The 12,241-nt window shown below is 42.8% G+C and overlaps 1 pseudogene; it reads left to right on the forward strand.

Moving 5' to 3' along the window:
• The first annotated feature begins 7,623 nt into the window (after positions 1-7,623).
• Positions 7,624-10,634, forward strand: LOC141119498 (serine/threonine-protein phosphatase 2A 65 kDa regulatory subunit A beta isoform-like; annotated as a pseudogene).
• Positions 10,635-12,241: the final 1,607 nt, after the last annotated feature.

Here is a 12,241-nt window from a genome sequence, read left to right on the forward strand (position 1 = left end):
CATGGTGTGTGAACACACTCAAAAACTTTACCCGGTGCCAAAATAATGTGCACACACATAAAGAGTGAAACACAAAAACATGCAACAGGTGTACACAAGTCCTCTAAAATCAGAAGACCTTGCCTTGATCCCCTGGGGTGTTAGGCTCCAGAAGGGGACTGGGGTACACTTGGTCCATCTGGCTGAAACCAGACTAAAAGATTACCTAAAGGCATTATTTTTTTATTTTGTACAGAGTGGAGAGGGATTAACACACCTGTCAGGTTTTTATTGCTGTCGGTGTCCCAATTAGGGAGGTTTACCCCCCTCTATTTGTCTTATTTACTGTTAACTACAAGGCTGAGTAAAAGAAAAAGTTTTTGGGTTGTCCCCAGAATAGGAATAGAGGGGAAACCATCCAATATGGAAACTAGTTCTGGTGATCCTGGTAAAAACTAGAAATTCCCTCACTGTGGAGGGATTTTCTCTCACTTCCTGTTGTACTTTGGGACAAGAAGTAAACAGAAATCTCCCCAATGGGACATAGATGGCAAAAAATACCCGATAAGGGTAATAACCCTCCTTTACGTTACCCAAAATGAAAAAAAAAATGCCCTTATTTCTATTAGAATGATTAACCACTTGACATCCACGCTATGGCTGAATGACAGCCACAACGCGGACCTGAATTCCCGGGAGGCCGTCATATGACGGCCTCCCCTGTGCACGCGCCCTGCCCCCCCTGCGAGCGCGCTGTGATCACCAAGTCACTGAGACTCGGGTGATAACCGATCCAAGTAAGGGGCCGGTCCCGGCCCCTTACCATGTGATCAGCTGTTAGCCAATGACAGCTGATCACATGATGTAAACAAAAGATCGGTAATCGGCTTTTTTTTCCACTCACGCTGACAGCGTGAGTAGAAAAAAAAGCCGATAACCGGCTCGGATGCGAGGGACATCAGTCCCGACTTGGAAGAGGCACATCTGCCTCATCTGTGCCCACATAACAGTGCCCACAGTGCCACCTAACAATGCCCACAGTGCCACCTATCAGTGCCCACAGTGCCACCTATCTGTGCCCACAAGTGCCACCTATCAATGCCCACAAGTGCCACCTATCAGTGCCCACAAGTGCCAGCTATCAATGCTCACCAGTATTGCCAATCAGTGCCACCTAGCAGTGCTGCCTATCAGTGTAACTGATAGTGCCCATTATTGCCACCCATCAGTGCCCATCCCTGCCACCCATCAGTGCCCATCACTGCCGCCTATCGGTGCTCATCAGTGTAGCCTCATCAGCGTACATCAATGAAGGAGAAAAATTACCTGTTTTAAATTTTTTATAACAAAATTAAAATTTTTTTATTTTTTTTTTTAATTCAGTTTTTTTACATTTTTTAACAAAAAATAAAAACTGCAGAGGTGATCAAATACCACTAAAAGAAAGCTCTATTTGTGGGGAAAAAATGATAAAAATTCATTCATTCATTTGGGTACAGTGTTGTATGACCGTGCAATTGTCATTCAAAGTGCGTCAGCGCTGAAAGCTGAAAATTGGTCTGGATAGTAGGGGGGTTTAAGTGCCCAGTAAGCAAGTGGTTAAACAGAATGGATAGGAAATGGTCACACTGGGAAGAGAGATGCCGCTCTAGGAAGGGTGTCTGGAAATGTAGCTCTCCTCAGAACAGGAATAGCAGGTGGTGGCTAAGCATAGGTAATTGGATGAAGGGAAGATTCTGGACAGCCGCACTCAAAATCAAATGCCTTTATTAAAAAAAAGGTGGTAATAATCCAAAAAGTGCAAGCCACAGCAAACAACGGATCACAGGAGCTGAAGCGTTTCACACTTTCAAAAGTGCTTATTCATAGCTTATTCATAGGGTCACACTGCCCTGATTTATAATAATAATTTAACCACTTCACGCAAATCGCCATACCCATATGTCGGTACTTTGACGTTAAATACCGGGGTTATGGTAGCAGCTAACTGCCATAACCCTGGTATTTTCGGGAATGCCATGCGTTTTTATTTTAGATAAAAGTGGTCTCCATGGCGGATTCACCACAAGATCACTTTTATCAGTGGTCGGGAGAGGTGCCCACCCGCTGCGCTCCGGTCGTCTCCGCCGCTTACTGGACCCGCAGGTATCGGCGTAGACAATCACGTCCTCTCCCATGGATGCCTGCCTGCTGACTAAGTGGAAGATGGCCCCCGCTCGGCTCCATAGCATGGGAGGGCGGAAGTGACGTCAAACAACCATAGCTCTTAAAGGAGATTTTTTTTTCCCAAGTGACATTTTTTTTTATTGCATTTTAGTGTAAATATGAGATCTGAGGTCAGATCAAATATTGTCATGATTTTTTTCTATTACAAGGGATGTTTACATTCCTTGTAATAGGAATAAAAGTGACCCAAACATTTTTTTTTTTAAAAGACTGTGTCAAAATAAAAAATGAAAAGTATAATAAATAAGAAAAAAAAAAAATTTTTTAAAGTGCCCCCTCCCTCCTCCCGCATACGTGAGTAGCGTCCGCATATGAAAATGGTGTTCAAACCACACATGTGAGATATCGCCATGATCGTTAGAGCGAGAGCAAAAATTCTAGACCTCCTCTGTAGCTCAAAGCTGGTAACCTGTAGAAGTTTTTAAACATTGCCTATGGAGATTTATATAGGTAAAAGTTTGTCGCCATTCCATGAGCGGGTGCAATTTTGAAGTGTGACATGTTGGGTATCAATTTACTCGGCGTAACATTATCTTTCACAATGTAAAAAAAAAAATTGGGCTAACTTTACTGTTGTCCTATTTTTGTAATTCAAAAAAGTGTATTTTTTCCAAAAAAAGTGCGCTTGTAAGACCGCTGCGCAAATACGGTGAGACAGAAAGTATTGCAATGACCACCATTTTATTCTCCAGGGTGTTCGAAAAAAATATATATAATGTTTGGTTTATTTCATTTTCTAGCAAAAAGAAATTATTTGAACTTGTAAACAACAAGTGTAAAAAAAGAGGCTCGGTCCTTAAGTGGTTAATCAGAAAAGCATTACCGACAAGTGAAAAAAGGATAAAAAATGTATCTCTGGAGTATAAACCTTTAAATGCAAGATACGATTGCATTTAAATATACACTATATTGCCAAAAGTATTGGGACACTTGCCTTTACAGACACATGAACTTTAATAGCTCCGCAGTTTTAGTCCGTAGGGTTCAATATTGAGTTGGCCCACCCTTTGCAGCTATAACAGATTCAATTCTTCTGGGAAGGATGTCCACAAGGTTTAGGAGTGTGTCTATGGGAATGTTTGACCATTCTTCCAGAAGCGCATTTGTGAGGTCAGGCACTGATCTGGACGTGAAGGCCTGGCTTGCAGTCTCCGCTCTAATTCATCCCAAAGGCATTCTATCGGGTTGAGGTCAGGACTCTATGCAGGCCAGCCAAGTTCCTCCATCCCAAGCTCGCTCATCCATGTCTTTATGGACCTTATTTTGTGCACTGGTGCGCAGTCAAGTTGGAACAAGAAGGGGCCATCCCCAAACTGTTCCCACAAAGTTGAGAGCCAGAAATTGTCCAAAAAATGTCTTGGTATACTGACACCTTAAGAGTTCCCTTCACTGGAACTAAGGAGCCAAGCCCAACCCCTAAACAACAACCCCACACTACAACCCCCCCTCCACCAAATCATTTGGACCAGTGCACAAAACAAGGTCCATAAAGACATGCATGAGTGAGTTTGGGGTGGAGGAACTTGACTGGCCTGCACAGAGTCCTGACTTCAACCGATAGAACACCTTTGGCATAAATTAGAGAGGAGACTGTGAGCCAGGCGATCTTGTCCAACATCCGTGCCTGCCCTCACAAATGCGTTTCTGGGAGAATGGTCAAACATTCCCATAGACACACTCCTAAACTTTGTAGAAAGCCTCTCCAGAAGAGTTGAAGCTGTTATAGCTGCAAAGGGTGGACCAACTCAATATTGAACCCTACGGACAAAGACTGGGATGCCATTAAAGTTCATGTGTGTGTAAAGGCAGGCGTCCCAATACTTTTAGCCTGCATGCGGTCTAGTTTTTCTGAAACCAAACATCTACATATTTTAAAGAAATTTGGTCTAAACGTGAGGAGTTTAAGACTGTGGCAGCTCTCTCTAACCACTGCACGCAGTTTAATTTAAATTCATTTTTTTTTTAAGTTGCCATATTTTTTTTTCTTTTTTTTTCTTTTTCCAACCTTTTTTAACCTGGAGAAACCCTTGAAAAAAATGTCAAGTCTTCGTGATTGCCTCAAATAATTTTCACATCTAAAGCTCTCAGTATGTTTGTGCGATCAATGAGGTATTTATATAAAAATAAATTAGAGAATAACAATTTTAAATTACCTTTCTAATATAAAACATTCTTATTTTTTGCTGCACACAATTAAATTCTCTGGAAACAATATACAGTAAAAGCATTAGCTTTCAGTGCCAAAAAAATACTTTTACATTGGCTAAAGATACTTCAATGTCATGTGTGCTGCAGAAAATGTTGGAATTATAGAAATACAGGACTCACATTGGCATCAGAAGGAAAATAATGCCCCTCACATTGGCATCAGTGACAAAATAATACCCCCCCCCCCACATTGGTGTCAGTGGGAAAATAATTCCCCTCACATTGGAATCAGTGGGAAAATAATTCCCCTCACATTGGAATCAGTGGAAAAATTATGACCCTCATATTGACAAGAGTGGGAAAATAATGCCCCTCATATTGGCGTCAGTGGAAAAATAAAGTCCCTCACATTGGCATCAGTGGGAAAATAATGCCCCTCACATTCGCCTCAGTGGGAAAATAATCCCCTCACATTGGAATCAGTGGAAAATATATGACCCTCATTCTTTATTACAAACAGGACATGGCTACAGAATTTTTTTAACCTCCCTGGCGGTATGATTATTTCGGATTTTAGGTGCTAAAAGCGGTACAATTATTTTGCATGGAAATTTGGCATTTTATATTGTAGGTCTGTAATTCTTAACAATAACACACTTAAATCTGTCCAAACAAGAGTCTAGTAGATATCCCGGGTATGATAAAGTTTGAAACACAAAAACATAAATTTTAATATAATAAATAAAAATAAATAATTAAAAAAAAAAAAAATAATAATAAAATAAATTTCCCCACGATTCACTATCGCTCAATTCTGCAAGTGTTCTAATTTACTATCGCTGTTTTCTAGCCGGTCTAAAGCCACTTTTGATGTAAAGGGACACTTTTTGGTTGCTATGGACAATCTCCAGTTTCCAGGCAGAAAGAACAGTATATGTAATAAAAAACTGCATGCAGGGCATGGGCCAAAGCACTGGGGACAAAAGGGATGTGAAATAATTTCATACAGTACTGTAATCTGTAAGATTACAGTACTGTATGTGTTATGATTTTTACATTTTTTTGAATTTGCCGCCAGGCTCCACCCCCGTGCGTCGCGGCGCTCGCAGGGAATGGAGCCTGGCACAGAGAGGCTTCGGAGGAGGACGGAGCCCACGGACACTGCGGGGGACATCGCAGGATTCCGAGGACAAGGTAAGTATACCGCTCCAGGATCCTGCAATGTAATCCCGAGTGTGGCTCGGGGTTACCGCTAATGGTGCTGAATTTTAACCCCGAGCCACACTCGGGAAAACCGCCAGGGAGGATACAGACTTGAGGTTATGTGCACATGTACAAAAATACATCTAATAGTTCTAAACAATTGATGAAATTCGATCACTCCGCGGTAGAATTGGAGTGATTGTCCCGACATGTTTCTGTGGAGTGATAGAATTTCATCAATTGTTTAGAACTATTAGATGTATTTTTGTACATGTGCACATAACCTCATATCTTAAAAAAAAATCTGTAACCATGTCCTGTTTGTAATAAAGAATCCTGTTATTATATTTTGTACTTAGTGTGGAGTATCGAAATTACTTCTCCTTTTCTGGCACCCCCAAAAATCCCCCCAAAAAACCCTTCCTTGTTTACATTTATTTTCAGGGATGTTGGTGCCATTTCTTCATCATTGTCACCCACCCATATTGTTATCTCCAATGTTTATGACCCTCATATTGACAAGAGTGGGAAAATAATGCCCCTCACATTGGCATCAGTGGGAAAATAATTCCCCCCACATTGGCATCATTGAAAAAATAATGCCCCTATCATTGGGATCATTGAGAAAATAATACCTCTCACATTGGGATCAGTAGAAAGATAATGACCCTCATATTGACAAGAGTGGGAAAATAATGCCCCTCACATTGGGGTCAGTGGAAAAATAAAGTCCCTCACATTGGTGTTAGTGGGAAAATAACATCCCTCAGAGATGATATACCACCAGACAGTGCTTACATGGCAAGCTTCAATGACTAAAGCATAACTAAAGACAAAACTTTACTTTTTTTAAATTTTGGATATACTGGAATGGAATCAGAAAACTTGTCAGGTTTTTATTGCATTCTCTACCTCCCTTAGGGAGGTTCACCATTTTTATTTGTCCTGGTTACGTTATCACCAACAGTGAAAGTGAAAGAAAATCCCAAATTTTGGGCTGTCACCAGAACAGGAATACAGGAATAGAGGGAAAATATTCCAATAGAGACACAAGTTCTGGTGACCCTGGTGACAAATTTCCTCTCACTTCTTGTTTTGTCTAAGGGACAGGAAATTAAGGAAAATCTCCACTTTTCCATTACTTCAGATAGGGAAAAAAAGAAACATCAGGTGGTATATCCCTCCCTTACTCTATCCAAGATGGAAAAGAAAGTTTTGTCCTTAGTTCGACTTTAAGAAAAACCGCAGTGTTATTGCTGCTTCTGCCTAGAACTTTTCTGTCTCTGCCAGCCCAGCCACATTTCTTCTCCTGGGCACGTAGACCTGTCTTCCACCAACTCTGCCACCTACGATGGTGACACCCCCCCTGCAAACCTCTTGCACAACCCCAGCTGAGAAACCCTGGTATAGGGTTACATACTGTTGCTTTGCTGTTCATTTAATTCTACCTGAGCTGTAAAGCTATTAATCCATCCATAGAATGAAATAGGATGACACTAAAAGACTCTGTAAACAAGCTTAAAGCATCTTCCATTGCCTTGCATTGAATCACAATTGACAGCATTTTCTCTTCCCGTCTTCTCATCTGAAAACAAAGAGAGAGGTTTAGGTTCTGATGGCACAACAAACATTTTAAGGGCCAAAACGTGTAGTTGTTGATGTCTGTATGGAGGTTACAGCACGGAATGAAAGATAGGGTACCCATAGACATAAGAAGAGCATTGCCCAATCTGTTAATGATGTTTGGATTTGGAAATGGTTATTATGCCTTTAATGTAGGCAACATCAACAGTTGACTAGAAAGGTTCCACTAAAGCGGTATTAAACCCAAAAACAAAAAGGTATTATATTGCAGCATACCAGTTCTTGTGAAGTGAAGGCTGATTTCGTTTTCTCTTTTTTTAGATAATTTTTTTCCCATTATTTTCACATGGTGAAGCTCTCATTTCAAAAGTGAAAACGCTTTTCTAAGTGTTTGCTTTGCACCACTTTAATCTAATCTCACATCTGGAAGATTCATATTTACTTTAAAGTATAAAGCCCCTCCCCTGCGTGACAGTCTCGGCGCCCCCGTCCTCGGCTCCTCCCCCCCGCACTCTCTGCCTGGCAGGAAGAAGAGATCATGGCTGCAGCTGACGGGGACGATTCTCTGTATCCCATCGCCGTCCTCATTGATGAGCTGCGGAATGAAGACGTGCAGCTCCGTCTGAACAGTATTAAGAAGCTCTCCACGATTGCTTTGGCTTTGGGTGTAGAAAGGACCCGCAGTGAGCTTCTGCCATTCCTGACAGATACGATCTATGATGAAGATGAAGTGCTGCTGGCTTTGGCTGAACAGTTGGGGACCTTTACTTCAATGGTTGGGGGACCAGAGTATGTACACTGCTTACTGCCACCGCTAGAGAGTTTGGCCACCGTTGAGGAGACAGTGGTGAGTGACAGAGCTGTGGAATCCCTCCGAGCCATTTCCCATGAACACTCTCCCGCCGACCTCGAGGCGCACTTTGTACCTCTGCTGAAGCGCTTGGCCAGCGGCGATTGGTTCACCTCACGCACTTCTGCATGCGGTCTGTTCAGCGTGTGTTATCCACGGGTCTCCAGCACCATAAAAGCAGAACTTAGACAACATTTCCGGAATCTGTGTTCAGATGACACCCCAATGGTCAGACGAGCAGCCGCCTCCAAATTGGGGGAGTTTGCGAAAGTATTAGAGCTGGAATATGTAAAAAGTGAAATCATCCCAATGTTCTCCAACCTGGCCTCAGATGAGCAGGATTCTGTCCGTCTGTTGGCCGTGGAGGCCTGTGTGAATATTGCTCAGCTTCTACCTCAGGAAGAACTGGAGCCTCTGGTGATGCCGACTAGACATGTGCATTCGTTTTCGTCCGAATGCATTTTCGTCCGAATTTCAGGTATTTTCGTTATCGTTTTAACAAACGATAACGAAAGTGCAGAGTCCGAAAAACGAAAGATCCGACATAAACAAATGCTTTATTTTTGTTTTCGTTGCTACAACAGTTCGATATAGATAGGAGATTCGACATGATGATGACAATAACAATCTGTGTCCATCAAACCTGTGGTCGAATGTGCCTAACCTTAGCTCTATTAGTCCAAGATTATTCTACATAGAGAGTAAAGATTCGACGTAGAGAGAAAAGATTCGACGTAGGGGAGTAAAGATTCGACGCAGGGGAGAAAAGATTCGACGTAGGGGAGGAAAGATTCGACGTAGGGGAGAAAAAATAAATAAAAATAATGATGATGATGAATGTTATTGGCTGATTGTAACCAAAGAGGTGGAGCAGTAAAATAGCTAGAACTAAGTACACACGTACTTTGGCTTATGGTGTCTGTTGAAAGTTCTAAGAAGATTCGACGGAGCAGGTAAACTATACGGCATTGTACAGTTTAGCTGCTCCGTCGAATCTTCTTTGAACATTCGACAGACACCATAAGCCTTCAATGACAGATTCGACCTTAATTTGGATTTTCGGACGAATGCAATTTTTAACGAAAAACGAAATAAATAAAAACGAATTTCGGGAGTAACTAAATAAATTTATTTTTGAGACGAAAACGAAATTCCGAAACAAAATATTTCAGTGTGCACATGTCTAACCGACACTGAGACAAGCAGTTGAGGATAAGTCCTGGCGTGTTCGGTACATGGTGGCAGACAAGTTCACAGAGCTCCAGAAAGCAGTTGGCCCAGAAATAACAAAGACAGACCTGGTTCCGGCTTTCCAGAATCTGATGAAGGACTGTGAGGCTGAGGTGAGAGCTGCAGCTTCCCACAAAGTTAAAGAATTATGTGAGAACTTGTCAGCCGACTGTCGGGAGAATATCATCATGACGCAGATCCTTCCATGTGTCAAGGAATTGGTTTCAGATGCCAACCAGCACGTGAAATCTGCCCTGGCATCCGTTATCATGGGTCTGTCCCCCATCCTGGGGAAGGATAATACTATAGAACATCTTCTTCCTCTTTTCTTGGCCCAGCTGAAGGATGAGTGTCCAGAAGTGAGACTCAACATCATCTCCAACCTGGACTGTGTAAACGAGGTCATCGGCATCCGCCAGCTCTCCCAGTCCCTTCTGCCCGCTATTGTGGAGCTGGCTGAGGACGCCAAGTGGCGAGTGCGCCTGGCCATCATTGAGTACATGCCTCTCGCAGGCCAGCTGGGTGTGGAGTTCTTTGATGAGAAGCTGAACTCATTATGTATGGCCTGGCTTGTGGATCACGTATATGCCATCAGAGAGGCAGCTACCAGCAACCTGAAGAAGCTGGTGGAGAAGTTTGGTAAAGAGTGGGCTCAGGCCACCATCATCCCCAAAGTGCTGGCAATGTCCAACGACCCGAACTATTTGCACCGAATGACCACCTTGTTCTGTATCAATGTACTCTCTGAAGTTTGTGGACAGGACATCACCACCAAGCACATGTTGCCCACAGTAGTGCGGATGGCAGGCGATGCCGTGGCGAATGTGCGCTTTAATGTTGCCAAGTCTCTCCAGAAGATCGGTCCCACACTGGACAACAGCACCCTACAGAATGATGTGAAACTAGTCCTGGAGAAGTTAACGCAAGACCAAGATGTAGATGTGAAATACTTTGCACAGGAAGCCCTCACAGTGCTGGCTTTGGCGTGAAGATAATCCTTCCAGAGATGCCGGGGGTGACACTCCATCACAAGGCTGACTCTCTTGCACGACTCCCGCATTCGTCCTCATGGCTCCGCACTGTAACCCACCCTTTGTCCAATTTTCTTCTCAGTGATGTCGTTTTTACCTCCCGGATCTTTTGCTCTGCTCCCGTAGTCCCGAACTCTACTCACAATAAATTTTCAGCGGCTGTGGCTTTCAAACCCTCTCCTGCAGTTTTCCTGTCCTAAGGGACACCGAAAGGGGATCATTTGTTCATATGGGTACTTTGTTTTTAACGCAAGTTCTAATGCGCGTACATGTGAGGGGAAAATGGCAGCTTTTATGGGTGAAATATCGCTTTCAGATCTGTGCATTTATTCCTGAACAGTGCTGTAAGTGTTACATTGTACAAATAAATAATAGTTCTACAAGCCTTTGTCAGTCCACTTGGTGTTCGTTCCCTTCTTATAGCTTTATACCCTTAGATTTCCACACAAGTATGTATCTGTTAACGTGACTGACTCTGACTTATCTGTCAGATTAGCAACAGGATCTGAGAACTAGTAGTGTGCCCAGGTGCACATTCCTAGTTCACTGCTGTGTTAAGTGTTCTCGGCACAGGGCATTGTGTTTTTAAGGACTTGAGGTGTACTGTGGCTAACCCACCAGGCTCTGCTTGCATTGTCTGTTATCTCTTATTGACTAGTAACCCATACTCCTTTTTTTTTTTTATTATTTTTTTTTTTTTATTTCTACCCAAATAACCAATTTGCTAGCTGGCAACTAGCTACCCTTCTCTGACCTTTGCTCCTGGTGCTGCCTAGCAACTGACTGCCGCTCTGTACTTAGCTGTGCAGGGGAAGCATCCAGCTGGACTCCAGTGACCGTAAATTAAATTAACTTTATTGTTCAGGACAAAAAAAATGCAGTCTGCCCAGATTATCTCTGCACTGATGCGTTTCGCCCAAATAGAGATAGGTTGTAGAGGTGCTAACGCCTATGATTAAGCTTTTTTTTTTTTTTTTTTTTTTTTTAATGGGTGAATTGCATGAGAGCGGGGAAGGCCTGGGCAGACATTCTGTGTGTGTCTGGAACAATTGATTTGGTGTCATTGGAGTGTGGTTGGATGTTTTGTCTGCATATGCAGGGGAGTGCGGGCCAGCACCCTTGCTTAAAGATGCAGACAGATACAGGACCTGGGAGCTACGGTTCTTTTTTTTTTTTTTTTTTCTCTCTGCACTGTGTACTTACCTGTAGTCTATGCTTTCTGCTTGCTAAGGCAGCTTCTTTCCTAGCAAACCAGAACCCCGACATCAGCTGGACTGACAAAGGTTTGCCAAACCCTCCTGCATATTTATTGGACGGCCTCTTTTCCTTAACTTACTGTATTAAGAATGAAGTACAGTCATGCTATGCCTCTGTAACTTACTAAATGCTTTCTTACTCAAGCCTCCATCCTTTGGGTAGCGTAGAATGTGTACGTCTTTTTATAGCTCACCGGGCTTGCCCGGATTCCTTCTGGTGCCTGAAGAGGAGTGTAGGGTTATATATCGCAGTTGCGCACTGTACTTGTAGATGTCACAGACTGCATGTGTAGTAAATGAATTGAAGTGTAACACATTGTACTTCATCTGCGCTGCCTTTGATTGTAAAATTGCATAAAAATACACCAACATTTGAGCTAAAAAAAAAAAAAAAAAAAAAGTATAAAGCCCAGTACACACTAGTGGTTTTTTTTGTTCAACCCAGCAGGCTGAGCAAAAAAAAACTGAAGAGCTGGGGAGGAGATCCTGTATTAACAATCCGATATTAGTACATTGATCTCCCTGCTAAGCTATTGTGTTCTGACTGTGGGACATCCCTCCCACCCCCATTGGCTGAAAGCACTGATTTGGTGCTGATCGGCAGACCTTTTTTGGTCATGCCCCTTCAACAGAAGTTGGCCAAACGGTCAGCTTCTTTCGGACCGGCTGCTGTACACACGGGCAGAATGTGTTTCTATTGAACCGGTCGATGCCGCAGATATTCGGTCCATGTG

The sequence above is a fragment of the Aquarana catesbeiana genome, linkage group LG01 (genome assembly GCF_042186555.1).
Source record: "Aquarana catesbeiana isolate 2022-GZ linkage group LG01, ASM4218655v1, whole genome shotgun sequence".
NCBI lineage: Eukaryota > Metazoa > Chordata > Amphibia > Anura > Ranidae > Aquarana > Aquarana catesbeiana.